Raw genomic sequence first — 16,291 nt, 5'->3', positions numbered from 1 at the left:
ACAGCGAGGCACCATGCCCGAATGCGATTTAGCACACCCCCACTAACCACATCACCCCAAAGCATGGCGAGCACAGCGTGCCCCACGAGGGGATGCAGAACGCCTCCTCCCGACCTTTTCATACCTCCACTATCCACGTCGGTGTGAAGTTGATCTTATAAAGTGTGGTGAGTGCACGCAGATTGCTTTACATGTATTCCGCGTGCGCTCACCACACTTTATAAAATCAACTCCGCGCTGACATGGATAGTGGGGGTATGAAAAGTCAGGAGGACACGTTCCGCGTGCGCTCGCCTCGCTTCAGGGTGACGTGCATAGTGGAGGTGTGCTAAATCGCATTGCATGTGATCACACGCGATGCGATCTCTACGCCGGCGTATGTAGGCAAATTGGGCATCCTGATAATACACAATTACCCTCCTTTCAGTAGATTGTTTCAGCAAATGCAGATTGGAGATCTACAAAAAAAGTGTGTATGCACAGACTGGATGTAGAATCAGTGACTCGTTCTCCAATAGTATTATATGGGGAAAGCAGCTCATAGGCTAGCAATAACTTTCGAATTGGAGCCACTTTGCCTGGGCTTTAGTACATTTGAAAATGCGGTAAAATCCCTGAAAGCATTTCTGGTTTAATACATCCCGCCCACAATCTGTTGCAGCAACAGCAAGCATTGTTACATTTTCTGTGGCCATGACACATGCAAAGCTGGTGTCAGCCAAATGCATTCAGACATACAGTACAGCAGAGCATTCCAAAATAACACAGCTGAGATACACGTTCTGAACCTGGGGCCCACTACTATCGGTGCCATCTCTTGGTCCTCTGCAGAATTTTAGCAATATCATGGAGACATGTTTGTGTTGCAGATGTTCTGCCCCTACCACACCATTCCCACATGCAAAAGGCAGGCAAAGAGCCCAGACCTTAGACTTGACTCCTAGTAATAATAAAAACACTATTATTTAATTTCTTATATAGCACAGCATATTATGCTGGGCTTTACAATAGGAGACAGTGATAAAACAAACTGGGTAGTAACAAACCAACATAGAGGTAGGAGGGCCCTGCTCGCAAGCTAACTATCTATAGAATGCAGATGCAATACACAATGCACTGATGGTAGTGGTCCCCACCCTTATGCTGAACCAGCATCAGCTAAACTGCTATACTGTGCCAAGAGCGATAACTTCCATAATGAAACCTATTTTTATGATATAGGCTGGGGAGATATACTTCTGATAGTTTTACATTGACCACTATTAGTTCTATATCGAGTCAAACAAGGGTTGAACAATGTGTCACATTACATTTATGGCAATGTGGTATCTATGAGTTACAGCGGAGGATAACATACCACTGCACGGTGGAGGCTGCCGACAGAGGTTTTACTACAAGTCCCAGCAATCCCTGCGACCAAAAGACGTGCAAAGGATGCTGGGACCATTTTCATGACAGCGGCTCCGCTATTTCTCCGAGCACAGCACCCGGCGGCGCACTCTAATATTAACACAGTCGCTAACCACACCTGACCGCAGCTGCGGCAGGCAGCACAGACAGTCCCCGACCCTGGTCCCTACCTGTCTGGGCGGAAATCCGTCTGGTGAGCGCCAGTGATTTGGGAATTCATCAGCCAACAGGAATTATAGGAGCACAGCATTGTGGCCTTTGTAGTGATTCTCTTTCAATGCTTACCCATTTGAGGAACAGAATGACTACAGCCCCCATAATACCGAGGGGCTAGAAAATAAAACTGATGCTGTGTACACACGGGTACAATCTCTTTACGATTCTGACTATATAGTCAGAATCTTATCTGGATCGCATGCAGATTTTAACCCTTGCGATCCAGATCCTATCCCGATGCGCGCCCCCGTGTCAGCAGAAATCGAAAATCAGATAGACAGGGCAGCCCAGTCTATATAGTGCAGATTGTTCAGATATAGTGTAGATTGGATGCCTGTATTGAGGTTTCCTATCTGTTTGCAATGTGATGCAGATGAGATCTCCCGGGCCAGCCACTCCCATCCCCGCCCTTCTTTTCTACAGCCCTGGAAAGAGAAGCAGCCTGCAAGCAGCACAGAGCCTGGGACAGCCTGCGAAGTCTTCTGAGGCTGGTAAGTATATTAAACAAATACCACTGCATCACCAATGATTTGGGAGGGTTTTCTTTATATTTCCACTGCCCCACCAATGATTTGTGTGGCGTTTTTTTAATAATACCACTGCACCACCAATGATTTAGGAGGCTTTCATTTATATAATCACTGCATCACCAATGATTTGTGGGGCGTTTTTTTTAGAATACCACTGCACTACCAATGTTTTGGGAGGTTTACATTTATATTACCACTGCACCATCAATGATTGTCGCTGGGGCCGGGCTGGCTGACAGTAGGGGGAGATACTGTAGCTGCACATGCAGCGTGTACTTCCTCGAAGGCTGAACTCCACCCACGTGACTGCTGTGTGTGGAGGAGAGCTGACGGGGGAAGAAAAACTGTGCTATGAGGACTTGAGGAGAGCTGCTGGCCGGGGGGAAGCAGAGACTGTGCTCATCAGCTGGGCAAGTACAATGTGCAGATTTTTTTTAGATCTAATAGGGGGACGGGGTGAATGCTGAGTGTTTGTTTGTTTGTACAGTATATGCTGTGTGTGTGTGTGTGTGTGTTTTTACATGCTTTGTGTCTATGTATACAGTATGATGCATGTACTGTATGTGGGTACATGGTATGTGTCTGTATGTATATGTTGCCTGTATGTGTGCAAATGCTGTGAATATCTATGCTATGTGTGTCTGTGTATCTTTGCTATCTGTGTAAAACTATGTGTACATGCATGCTGTGTGTGTGTATATCTATGCTATGTTTTTCTTTGTGTACATGCTGTATGTACTCATGCTATTTGTGTGTATCTATGCTGTTTCTGTATGTATGTTATATGTGTGCATGCAGTATGTACACATACCCTCCAACATCTGAAGGGTGGAAATCGGTACACACCCAGAAAGGAGGTGTGGCCATGAGTAAAGTGGGTGTGACCATTGGTAAAGGGGGCGTGGCCATCCCTCTGTATGTGTACTGGCTGGCCATTTAAAATAAAATATCCAGGTCCCACCTACCCACTGCCAATACTTTTCCCCAATGAACTCTCACATAGGGCAGCTCCCTACACCCCCACTACAGTGGATACTGCACCAGTGATCCCCAATATTCCCTGCTCTCGCATAGGACACCCACAGCACTGTGCCCCCGGCCTCCTGCTATCACACAGGTCACCAACAGCTCTCTGCATTGGGCAGGCATTCACACAAAGGAGCCCGAGGAGCGCCCTCACTTTCCCCATACGCAAACTGCAGGAACCCCGCACGCACTTGCGTGACATTACCGTGCCCCACATAATACTGCCCCGTTCCCTTACCGGCATGTCACGTGTCTGGTGCTCATGGCTCTGGCCGGTCCCCCACGTCACGCGTGTTATTGTTTCCGATACCCAGGGCACAGGTGGGTGTAGTAAGATGGCTGCCGGTACGACTGAACAGCGGCAGCAGCCTGGTTCATTGCTATTTTCAATTAGTCCGCGGCTGGACGGCAGTGAGCCAATAGGAGCTTGCGGTCCGTCAGCCAATCATGAGCGGCTGCCGGACCGCGAGCTCCTATTGGCTCGCGGCCGTCCAGACTAGGCCCTAGAGAATTGATAATAACAGCGTCGGACCAGGCTGCTGCCGCTTGTTTGATTATATGGCAAAAACTAGATCCAGCCGGGCAGCGCACAGACAGCCCTCTGCCCAGCTGTCAATTCAATAAAATCGGTACATTCGGTACAGGGTTAATTTGCCGGTACAGACCGTTAAAAAACGGTACTGTACCAGCAAATTCGGTACAGTTGGAGGGTATGTGTACATGTATGCATACCTCACAAAAACTTGAAAGCACAGCCGTCACCGTGATTTGCCCACTGATTCAGACTCAGTGGATCTTCTCCATGTTCCATGGATCAGCACAGCTGTGTATGTAATGATGACTGGTATTGTTGCTGCAGATATACTAACCGTGTTCACTACAGCTTCCGCTCTCAATTATAATGTTTCAGAAAATTAAGACAGTGTCTATAAATGAACTTCCAACAGTTAATGTTTTGTATGATGTATTGTACTTACCAACATTTAAACGTTATTTTCAGGGAAACTAGCTAGTGTCTGTCATATTTATTTATTTATTTATTTATTTGTATTTTAAGATAGTTCTATTTAATAAAAATATATGTAAACGCCAGAGAAGACTAGATGGCCAGGAGTTTGGGTAACAAAAGTGCTAACTAATAGGGCCGTTTTTACAGGGGGACGAGCCGTGCAACTGCCCGGGGCGCTGCACGGCTCGTCCCATTTTTTTCAATGCTGCCGCTGATGAGCCTGGCTGTCAGTGAGTCTCTATGTGCGCCGCTCGGTGCTCACAGTCACAGCCGCTTGACACTAAAGTCTATATTATTGAGTGACAGGCGACTGTGAGTGAGTGCCGATCGGCACACAGGGCGGGGATTGGCTGGCTGATGGGTGGAGGCGGAGCATAGAGGGAGCCTTGGAGACCAGGCGGTGGAGTGCAGCACTGTGTGAGTCTGTGACTGACAGGTAGTTTAGTGCCTCCCCCTCCTGCTATGAGGATTGGTCACCCATGGGACGGAGGAGGGATCCAGGCTTATGCGCAGGCTGTCACTCACTCACTGACCGACCGACCGTCACCCAGCTAGTGCGCACGCTGCGCAGCCTATCATTCATTCACTCACTGCCTCTGGAGGGACAGAGTAGGTTGGAGCAGAAGACAGAGGCTTATTTTAGTAGCCGGGAGCCCAGCCAGGACTGTAATGTGAGTGCTGTGTGTGTGTGCTTCAACCGCCTGGGGGGGTTTTGGCGGGTTTTTTCTCCGGGCTCCGGCGCCATTTTCTTGGTGCCTGGGGGACTAGTTTAAAATGGGTAATTTGTCCAATTGTCCTTGTCATATGTTTGATGCTGGTTGGGTGTGGGATTACATAGATGGGGCAGGGGGGAGCCCAAGTTGGTTACTGACTGTAGGTCGCTGAGGGGGAGTACTCACTGGGGCTGAGGAGTGGGGTGGGTCATGCTGTGTCTCACGGGGGGGGAGGAGTATATAGGATCACTGGGTAGCCCCTTCTACACCCCCCCCCCCCATGATCATATGTGCAACCCCCCCCCAGTGACACGCAGCACCCACCCAACTGCCAGCCCCAGTGACATACAGCACCCACCCGCTACCCCACCCCCACCACTGCACTAACCCCTTACCTGAGGTAGTGCAGGCATGTCCAAACTATGGCCCTCCAGCTGTTGTGAAACTACACATCCCAGCATGCCTTACAATAGTTTTAGCGTTCCCTATTGGCAAACTGTGGCATGCCATGATGGTACTTGTAGTTTCACAACAGCTGGAGGGCCATAGTTTGGACATGACTGCACTACCTCAGGTAAGGGGTTAGTGCAGTGGTTCCCAAACTGTGTGCCGCAGTACCCTGGGGTGCCTCAGAACACTTGCAGGGGTGCCCTGGGATGGTGGTCTAGGTCCAATTAATTTTATTTATGGTCAATGTAATAGGGAAAATCAGTGCTTGTGGCTTCCAATCATAAAATATTTGAACAAACCGGAGTGTATACTGTCCCTCACAACATAACTGGGCTTAAGGATCACATATAAACACAATTTATTTAATTTAATATATATTTTAAGTAATCAATAAGAAACTTTTGGCCTAGGGGTGCCACGGAAAATTTCTAATACTCCCGGGTGCTGTGATTTCAAAAAGTTTGGTAACCCCTGGGTTAGTGTATTTCGCTGCGGAGGGGTTAGGGCTGGTGCTGTATGTTACTTGGGGGAAGGAGCTATCACTGGGTGTAGAGTGGGACAACTTGTCCTTCATTGGATTGCAGTGTTGTCTGCTCCACTCACTGTTTACAATGTCATTGTCACCATTTTAATGAACATTTCCATAATTGTTCTTTTCATGTGTGAAAGTATTTATTTGGTTCTGCTTATCCCAAAAGAACAAAAAATGTGCTTAAATATACATGTGCTGCTTTATTCCCATGTATGCTGTGTTGCTTTAGCACACCAAAATTTAGCATGTGATTGCAGAAAGCAATGAGAGTAAAATATTGGTGGCAGCAGATCATGCTGTTTGGTGCGGCGCTTCGTTCGCACGGGGACCTATGTTAGAGGCTGTGACGCTGGGGTGGGGGCAGCCAGCTGACATCACTGGATGTCAGCTGCCCGCCCATTTCCTCCCCAGCATGCATGCATATGTAATCACTCTATTAGTTACCAAATTGATGGCTCTGACCAATATTATAACAGGAGGCAGCGATTTGTGAGTACCATATTCAACTTGTTTATATATAGACTTGAATTGGTGCGGGGGCCTGTGCATCTAATGCTCTCAGTCAGTTACTTTCAGTGTGCTAATTCAGTCATCTGCAATTCTTGAGTCACAGTGTGATAGAGCCACAGTGTGTGCACTATCCAAGATTGGCACTACACAAAATTGGTGCAATTTAGCAATTGAAGCAGCTGTATACACACTGGGCAGTATTCAATGAGAATTTTGACGATGTGCAGCGATTCCTGTTTAGGATTCGCTGCACATTCGCCACTGCCCGCCGCGTTCCGGAGCCTCGCCGGCTCCAGTATTCAACGAGTCAGGGGCTCACTGCCCCAGACCGGCGAATTTTAACTCCTGCGGCGATGCCGCAGGGAGCCTGAGGACGGCGGCAGGCAGGGAGATGGAAGTCTCCCTGCCTGCCCCAGAACGTTTGTGGGGGGGAGGTGGACTCCCTGGGAGCCAGGCAGCACAGGCTGTCCCCCCGGGATAGCCAGCAGGGGAGCAGGTATTCACTGCACCCGATCGTGCATATGTAATGATCGGGTGCAGTGAATATATGAATATCTAATGAGCGGCTCGGCTCCCAGCTGGCTGCTGTGTAAAAAAATATATATATATTTTTAAATTAAATATATATTCATGTGCTTACTGCACATGAATAAAAATAGCATGCCCCTCCTCAGAATAAAATTCCTGATTTTTTTACACCAAATGTAAAAAACAAAACACTTTATTTTAAAAGTTCACATTCCACTTCACCATAAAAAGATAGCGATTGCTACTCTGTGAATCATGGCGATAAAAACCTTGAAATGTATTCGCCATCTGGTCATTGAATAGGGTGATTCACCGTTTTAGTAAAAAAATCGCCGTACAGCACGAAAATAGCACAATCTCCATAAAACATGGCGAATCAGCCTCATTGAATACTGCCCACTGTCTTTGCTCCGAGTGGGGGGATCAATATCCCTTCAATATCTCTATGGGTTACCACTTCGGGCTAATGGTGCTTGCAGTGTTGTGTGTTGGTGCAGAACAGTATGGGCTATTTCACACTGTCCGGCTCCTGCCAGACGGCGAAATCCCGCACGGCCAGGAAGCCGTGCCGTGCACAGTAGTTGTGAATGGACACTATTGTGTCCATTCACAGGGGACAGCCACGACCCGGCCGTGCGGTTGCAGCTGGATCCCGCCACTGGAAGGGACGGCTGCCGGGCTGTGGCCATCCGCTCCATTCTAAACTGATGTGTGCAGCACGGCTTCCTGGCCGTGCGGGATTTTGCTGTCCGTCTGGAGCCGGAGTGTGTGAAATAGCCCTATAACATCAAATTATTGTTTAGATACGCTGTGAGTGGGTTTTACGAATAAGAAGCCAACTTCAGCCTCGTCAAATTCCAGCTCTAGTTTTCTTTTTACTTTACTCCTTGCTCGCGAATGTTTGTGCAACCCCGCCCGCTGCACTCAAGTTCATGAAGAGGAAAAAAGCAGCGCCTCTCCCATTGGTTGCCTGCGGGCCCTGCCCCGATGACGGACAGCTCGGGCAGAGCATGTTGTGGGCAGATGTTTATATACAAAGGGAGCAGCGCGGAAGTCAGCGGCGCCAGGTACGTAGTGAGCGTTGGCTGGAGGGAGGGGTCACTGCTCTGGTGGGTGAGCACAGGTAGCGGGTTCCGGCATAACGCCGCAGTTATAGGGACATTGCGTGTATGACGCTAGGCAGGGACTCCATGCTGTCTCTGGGTTTTAAAATGGTGGGGACGTTGCCTGTAGCAACCAATTAGCGTCTACCTCTCATTTTATAGAATGCAATTCGTAAATGCTAGCCAGAAGAGGATTGGTTGCTGTGGCGATTTCCTTTTTTTTATTTTTTTATTAATTTTTATTTGCATTTTTAAAAGATTATGACAAACATGTTAGGCCTTCCAATCTTGGCCTTTCAAACAAAGACATTACATAATATTCAACACTAGGACATTGACATATACAAACAGTTTTACAACACCTATACACCTAAACAAACTACACATATTATTGACAGGGTGGATCGTTTTTATATCTTATCTTCCATTTAAATCTCAGAATTTCTTTTAATATCTAGATAGATACCTAAATAGATAAATAAATGTAAGAGTATATGCAACAACAAGGGAGTTTCTATCCCCAATCCTCTTCTATATACCCTGAATTTGGAGATTCACATCTAGTGTTCTCCTCCGAGAGGCTTCCCAGTCTGACCATCATTTTATTTTTCTATCCCCATAACTTTTCCCTAAAGTTTCCATCGTATAGCTATATTCAATCTTATATATTACTTTCTGAAAGGATGGTACTTGTTCCTGTTTCCATAATTGGGCAATAGTAGCAACTATTGCGGAGATTATTTGATTCAAGAGGTATTTCCTCGAGGTGTTTAAGTTTGATGGTAAAATATGTAATAATATCAGATGTGGTGTTAATTGTACCGCAGTGCTCAAACTTTCAGAAAGCAATTTTTTAATATCTAACCAAAAACTTTCTAGTTTCACACAAGACCAGAAGATGTGTTTTATATCCGCTCTTTCCCCACACCTCCAGCACCCATCTGGCTGGTCCGGGGAGAAACTATTTATCTTGGCTGGAGTGTAATAAGTTTGATAGAAGATTTTAAAGTACCTTTCAATATGCATTTTAGAATTGGACATATGATTGACTGTATTGAATAATTGTGTCCACTGCGAATTGTCCCATTCAAAATTCAGGTCCTTTTCCCACTTCTGCTGCCATCTAGTTTTCCTATTATATTCTCTATTTTCTTGTGATAGGATTTTATACCAAAAGGTGATTCCACCCCTCTTCTTCACCCCATAAATTTGATGTATATACTCTATAGGGAGAGCTGTTAATTCCTTTGAGGTAAAAATATCGGATTGTAGGCAATGCCTGATCTGCAGATATTTATAAAAATCGGAGTTTGGGACTCCGAATTTATTCTTAATCTGGTCAAATGACATTAGCTGTCCATTATCAAACAGATCTGATAGTGTTTTTATGGACAGCTTTCCCCATAACTCCAGATTAAGATCTGCTATTAATTTTGTTAAAGCTCCCAAAGGTAGGTGACCCATCGGGGAACCCAGGGTGTCTATCGTGTCTAAAAATTTATACCAATTGTGAAGTATAGTTCTCATACCCTTCGATAGCTCCTTGCATTGATTTCCAACTGAGGGCGGGAGCCATATTAAGTAGTCAAAGAGGATTGATGGCCTATTATCTAATTCTGGGTCTGATCTTAAGTCCCTTCCCATAGGGCCACAGACTGCCTTAATTTGATCCAGTAATGTAGCCGCTTGGTACATCTCTAGGTTCGGAAGACCTAGGCCACCTCTATCCTTAGGGAGCATCAAATATTTTTTTAGCTATTTTAGCACGTTTATTCCTCCAGATGTATTTATTAAATATGCTATTAAACCTAGAAATCCAGTATTTGGGGAGAGCTTTTGGTATGGCACGGAATAGATATAATACCTTAGGGAGTAGGAACATTTTTAACATGGCAATTCTACCCAATACTGATACTTCTATGTTCATCCAGTTATTAATTTTTGTATTCAATTGATGAAGAAGGGGGGTATAGTTAAAATCTATCAGGTTCTTTTCTTTGGATACTAGATGGACACCCAAATACTGCAACGAATTCTCTTTCCATCTGAATTTATATCTTTCTTTTAGGACATCCCGGTCTTTAGGCTCAAGATTTAATGGAAGAATTTCGGATTTATTTGTATTCAGTTTATAATATGATACTCTCGAGAATTCTTTAATGATATTCATAAGTGGGATCAAAGTATGTTTAGGGTTTGTAAGGAAGAGAAGCACATCATCTGCGTATAGTAATATTTTATGTTGACTTTTATTTATTATCGGTCCCGTGAGTTCTGATGATTGCCTAATTGTTTCAGCAAGTGGTTTGATCGCCAGTACATAAATTACCGGAGAGAGCGGGCAACCTTGTCTTGTCCCGTTTGTGATCTTAAATTTCTGTGAAAGGAAGCCGTTGCAATATACTCGTGCTGATGGCGCAGAGTACAGCGAGAGTATAGCTCTCAGAAAGCTCCCTTCAAATCCAAACTTTTCCAGGGTTTTCCCCAAAAATGTCCAGTTTAAGCGATCAAAAGCTATTTCACCATCTAGTGACAGAACCACCATCTGAAACTCTTTCTTAGATGCGTATTCCATAATCTGAATTGCTCTATATATATTACGTGTGCCTTGTCTGTCCCTTACAAACCCTGCCTGTTCTATCTTTATTAAGTCTCTTAAAATTGGGGTGAGCCTATTAACAATCACCTTGGCAAGAATTTTAATATCGCTATTAAGTAATGCTATTGGTCGATAATTAGTGGGGACTGTGGGGTATTTTCCCTCTTTCGCTATCATGACTATCCTTGCTTCCAGCATATCTTCGGGGAAATTGCCCATTTTATTTGTTTCATGGAAAACTTGGAGTAGGGTGGGCGCTATTTCCTTCTGATATACTAAGAAAAAATTATTAATAAATCCGTCAGGCCCAGGTGTTTTATTTAGTTTAAGGGTTTTAATTGCCTCCATTACCTCCCCCAGATTCCAAGGGGCATCAAGTTTTTCTTTCTGTTGCAGGGATAATTTCGGTAGGTCTATTTTCTCGAGAAAGATGTCTATTTCTTGAGGGGTCGGTTGAAATGTCTCTCTATCTTCACCCAAATTATACAGCTTTCCCAGGTAATCTGCAAATATATTAGACATTTCCGCTGGGTTAGTTATTTTCTCCCCTTTCTTATTGAATAGCGCTGTTATTGAGCTTTTGAGCCTTGTCCCTTTAATTTTCCTCGCCATAAATTTATTGGCTTCATTGGCCTCTCCATAGAATTTTTGTTTAAATTTATCCATTTGCCGATTAATTTGCTTAATGTTTAGTAATTCTAGATCTTCTCTTAGTTTGAGGAGATCCTTTAGTATTTGATCATTATCTGGTTGTACTTGATGGATTCTTTCAAGTTCTTTAATTTGTTCCTCAAAATCTATCAGGGCTTGTCTTTCCTGTTTTTTTAATCTGGCAGTGATCTGGATAATTTTCCCCCTAATTACTGCTTTTAAAGCGCACCACATATTGGTCGCATTAGTTTGTTGAGGATTATTAAATAAGAAATATTCTTCCAAGGCTTCTTTTATTACATTTTTGGTATCTTGTGAGGAAAAAATATAATTTGGACATCGCCAACTTCTAGGGGTTTGTTGCTATAGGATTAGGAGGGGTGCATGGTCAGAGAGCGTTCTTGGCTGGATATCTGCTCTTTTTATGTTTTGAAGAGTGATTCTATCTGTAAAGACAAAATCTATTCTTGAATAAGATTTGTGAACACATGAAAAGAACGTATAGTCCCTGACAGTTGGGTAAAGTACCCTCCAGATGTCATACATTCCAGCTCTGTGTGTGATCTCATTAAATTTATCCACCGCTCTTTTATATTTGTCACCTGATTTTAAGTTTTTCTGCTCTGATTTATCCATTTTAAGATCTCTTACTAAGTTAAAGTCTCCTAATACAAACAAAGCTCCCTCTGCTATTGAATTAAACTTTTGCCAAAAGGTTCTCAGAAAACCAACCTGTGCAGTATTTGGTGCATACACCGACGCAATTGTGACTTTTTTTATTATTAATGCTCCCCTTTAGTATTAGATATCTTCCTTCTTTGTCAGTTACTGCTAGCTCTATTTCCATTTTAATCTCTTTTTTAATCAAGATAGCAACTCCCGCCTTTTTCCTTAGTGCACTTGAAAAATAGGCTTCAGTATATTTACCATTACACAAGTTGGGTTGCTGTGCCCTTGAAAAGTGTGTTTCTTGAAGTGCTGCGATCCCAACATCTTGATCTTTTAAGTACTTCAAGATTCTCCTTTTTTTGTGGTGAGTTTAAGCCTTTTACATTCAAGGACATCAGTTTTATCAAACTACCCATGTTGTTGCATAGTTCCTATCTCTGAAATTAGTTTCCCTCCTGTCAATACAAACATTACATAAAAAACATACATTTCCCATCACCCGACACAATAAGGTGCTATCTCTCGCACCATAGAACTCCCCTCTTAAGAAGAGTTGCATGAACATTATTAGGGGGTAGCAACCATGTTTTCCCCCTCTCCTAAGTCCAAGTCTGCTCTGGTCCTAAAAAAAACCTGCTCCTTTCTAAATTAAACCAGTCTCCTCCCAACCTTCCCCATTAGAGCGGAGAGAAGTCAGGGCGATGACGGGTGATGAAGGGGGGGGGGGGGCGGGCGAACAGGGGCGAGGGGTGTAGGGAAGGAGGAAAGAGGGAGGGAAAAGATAAAAAAAAGGGGGACGAAGCAGATATGTGCTTTTTTCTGCTGGGCTCAATATTTCTTCTACCATACTGTTTCTAATTCTTATTTTTAAGCTCGGCAATCGTGTTTATCCATATATGATCCAAATAGCTTATTTTAGAGTATCTTTTCATGATACGTAGCTTAAGTGTTTTGATCCTACCAGGATCTCTTTTTAAATGTGAGAATCTTTGTGCCTTTTAGTGAGTTTTACCTATTTTATCTAACCCAACCGATGGGTTGTACAAAGAGAAAAAAGAAGGGATATTATCCACACTCCACTACATATATGAGCGCCGTATAGATGTGAGAATCATTATGAGCCTTAAAAAAAAAAAAAGGAAGAGAACAGAGAGTCTGGCATGCTCTACTTTACACGATCCAATTCTTAGGCCCTATATGGGTCCTTACCAAGGACCAGATGCTGTCCACTTATGCCATGGTATTGAGCATAAGTTTGCAAATTTTTACCTCTACCCATCTTTGACTTATACATGTTAATCATTTCAAAAGGGAAAAAGGTCACTTCTAAAAAAAAAAACAAGATAAACTGCTTTGCCTACTATATTATGCGAGGTCTAGATCTTTAGCCCTATTTGTATCTCTCTTGAGGACCAAATATTGTCCGCTTAAATAATATTGAGCATAAGATTACGGATTTTAGATCTACTCATCACTAGGCTATATACATTAACCCTTTGCAGGTGCAGCAGTTACTTGTAGTAAAAAAAAAAACCAAGGGTGCTTCACAACCATCCCCCCCCCCCCCCCCCCAATGTCCTGAAATGAGGAACGGATAAGCAGAACTTTGTACCAAGACAGGCTGTCGTTCTCTTTCTTCTAAGTAGCAGTTACAGTAGTCCATTCTTGTTGCAGCGAGCTTAGTTTTTCTCCACCTCCGTTCGCTGCTTGCAGGTTCCATTGATTTATACCCTCTCTTGCTTCTTCCTCTGTTCTCCAGACTTTCACCGTTCCTTCGTGTGACACTATTAGCTTCACAGGGAAGCCCCATTTATTTGGAGGTCACCCAGTGCCGCTACCATTCTAGCCTCATTTCTAGATGCCAAAAGAATTTGTTCTTTTATATGGTAATAGTGCAGTCTCAGAATTACGTCCCGCGGTAGCTCAGCTTGCACTGTTTTTGGTTTATGTAACCTGCGTATCCTATCAATGATGAAAAGTTCTCTTGGAGCATCTGGGAGAATATTGTGAAAAAGATCTGAGGCGTATTTGTTTAATTGGGCATCTAGAATCTTTTCAGGGATCCCCCTGATTTTAATATTATTCCTCCTAGCACGATCTTCAGCATTAATCAGTTTCTCTCTGAGAAAAAGCACTTCTCCTTGTAGGGTTTCATGTGCTGTTTTTAACTCATTATGTGCTTCAACTGTTATATCCAATTTTCTCTCTAATTGGTCAGTCCTTTCTCCCAATGCTGCAACCTCTTTTGTTACTTCTTGGAACTGGGTTTTAAACTCCCCTGCCAGGTCAGATTTTAATTCTGACATCAATTGAAGCATCTTACGCAGAGTAATAGGATCATCTAAGCTATCTTCTTCTGTGGCCACCGACAGATTTGAGCTGTTTTGAGCAGCATTTCTCTGTATATTTGGTGAGATGGAGGTTCTATCTTTAGTTTTATTTGTCGGGGTTTGTACATTTTTAAAAATACTTGCTGGTGGATTCACCGCCATTTTTGTTTTTTTTTGTCTGCATTGGGAGAGGCGTTTCCCAGTAGGGATGTATAGGCAGGAGTTTTTAAGTATAGACAGTATTACAGTATCTCTTATCTGGATCACAGGTGATGAGTCCTACAGGGGGCAAGCAGGAGAGGGAGCTTTTAGCATTTTAAGACTTTTGGAGTGGGGTGAAACAGCACAACATTTTTATTCTAGCATTGTGTATTTATCAGAGGGTATCCAGCCATCTTTCCTCTGTAACCAGTTGAATGCATAGTTGGGGAGGGGTGACGCAGAACACTGTAGGTGCCATACATAATCATATTATGGGGCTTGATAGCATGTCCGTACATAACACCTGGTTTTAAGGTAGCAGGATATATGCAGTCTCTTATATATTCCAAAGGAGAGTCTCACCTCTTTCCTCGGATCCTCGGATCTCACTGTAGGCTCCCTCAGTACAGCCAACCTTAATCCATGCTCCCCTGTCTGGGTTCAGCTGTTCCAGCCTGTACTGCACTCACGTGCTTTGGTGTTCAGCGTCTCCTTTCTGTGCTGTGGCGGGTGGGCGTTCGTGTCCAAGCACTCTGCTGCTTCCAGGTTTGTGCTGCCAATATCTCCTCCGCGCCGCTGGGCAGCTCTGTGCCTTTCTCCGGATGCTCCTCGCTTCCCCGTCAGCACAGCAGCTCAGGGCGGCAACGGGCGGCAGCGTTAAATGGTCCGCTTCCCAGAGCTCCGCTCGCCTCCTCCCTTCCAGCACCAGGCGTCCTGCGTCCCACACCCTCTCCACGTTGTGACGTCTCAGTCACGACCTACAGTAAGTCATAATGCATTACAATGCGTGGGCTATTTCCGAAGTCTTTTGTTGAAAGGTTGTTGCATCTCTGCTCATTAAGGGGTGTGTAATGTATATGTCATCGCTGTCTCTTATTTGGACAGGGGGACAACTGGGTAAACCGATTATAACTAGGGCTGGACATCGGCACATCCCTCATAGATGGTTGCCATCATTGGCTTTTAAAGCAAGTACCATTGATGGTTATAAAATATTCTACCACCCACCATCGATGGCTCCTTCTATTGATTTGCCGCGCATGCGCAGAGCAACGGGACTGGCCAGGATGTGCGTGCAGGCACAGAAGAAATGTTTTAACTATCCATCCAGTTTAAGGTTCTAACGCGCATGTGCGCACCTCCCGGCAGGGCGGTCCGCTCGCAGCGATGCTGCTGAATGCTGTGCACCCAGTGCGCATGCACTCCCCAACCTTACCATCACAAGCCATCCATCGATGGTATAAAACTATTCAACCCTCCACTATTGATGCCCAAAACATTGAGCACTAGGTCCCAACCGTCGATGTTTTTGGAACATCGAAAGTCGATAACCATCCCTTATAATGTAGCACACACGTATACTGCAGCACAGTGTGGAGAGTGTGTCAGTCATTCACCCCAATCCCTGCGCCAGTGGCACTTATGCTCTTTGGGGGGGAAGTCAGTTGATGCAGTACTGATTTGCCCTGGCTGAACTGCAGTGGGATCTCGCCCAAGTATTTGCTACCCCATAAGGGTAGGAGGCGTTTTGGGGTAAAACGGGGAAGTATCGTCTGGGAAGAGGGGGCGAGTTGGGCTGGCATTGCTAGGGTACAAATGCCGCTTCACTAGAACTGCACTTTATCGGACGATTGAATGACCCCCTATGGGGGTCTATGTACTTTGGAGGGAGATAAAGTCCCACCCAGTCAGCTCCTGTCATGTTACAGGCTGAAAAATGAGAGTTTGGCTGGTACTTTATCTCTCACCAAGGCTCATGAAATAAACCTCATTATCTTCACTTCATCTCTCCCCAAAGCTAAGCACATGACCCC

At 44.5% G+C, this 16,291-nt stretch overlaps 1 long non-coding RNA gene across 1 annotated transcript in view; it reads left to right on the top strand.

Annotated features, from left to right (window-relative positions):
- Positions 1-1,971: 1,971 nt before the first annotated feature.
- The window catches only part of LOC146068069 (uncharacterized), a 37,824-nt gene continuing 23,504 nt past the window's right edge, over positions 1,972-16,291 (top strand). The window contains exon 1 of the long non-coding RNA XR_014472954.1: positions 1,972-2,117. This is a non-coding gene — a long non-coding RNA (uncharacterized LOC146068069). The remainder of the gene's footprint in view (positions 2,118-16,291) is intronic.

The sequence above is a fragment of the Crinia signifera genome, chromosome 1 (genome assembly GCF_055691185.1).
Source record: "Crinia signifera chromosome 1, ASM5569118v1, whole genome shotgun sequence".
In the NCBI taxonomy this organism is placed as follows: Eukaryota; Metazoa; Chordata; class Amphibia; order Anura; family Myobatrachidae; genus Crinia; species Crinia signifera.
Note: the sequence above shows the minus strand (reverse complement) of the source record. Positions and strands in the feature narration are given on the sequence as shown.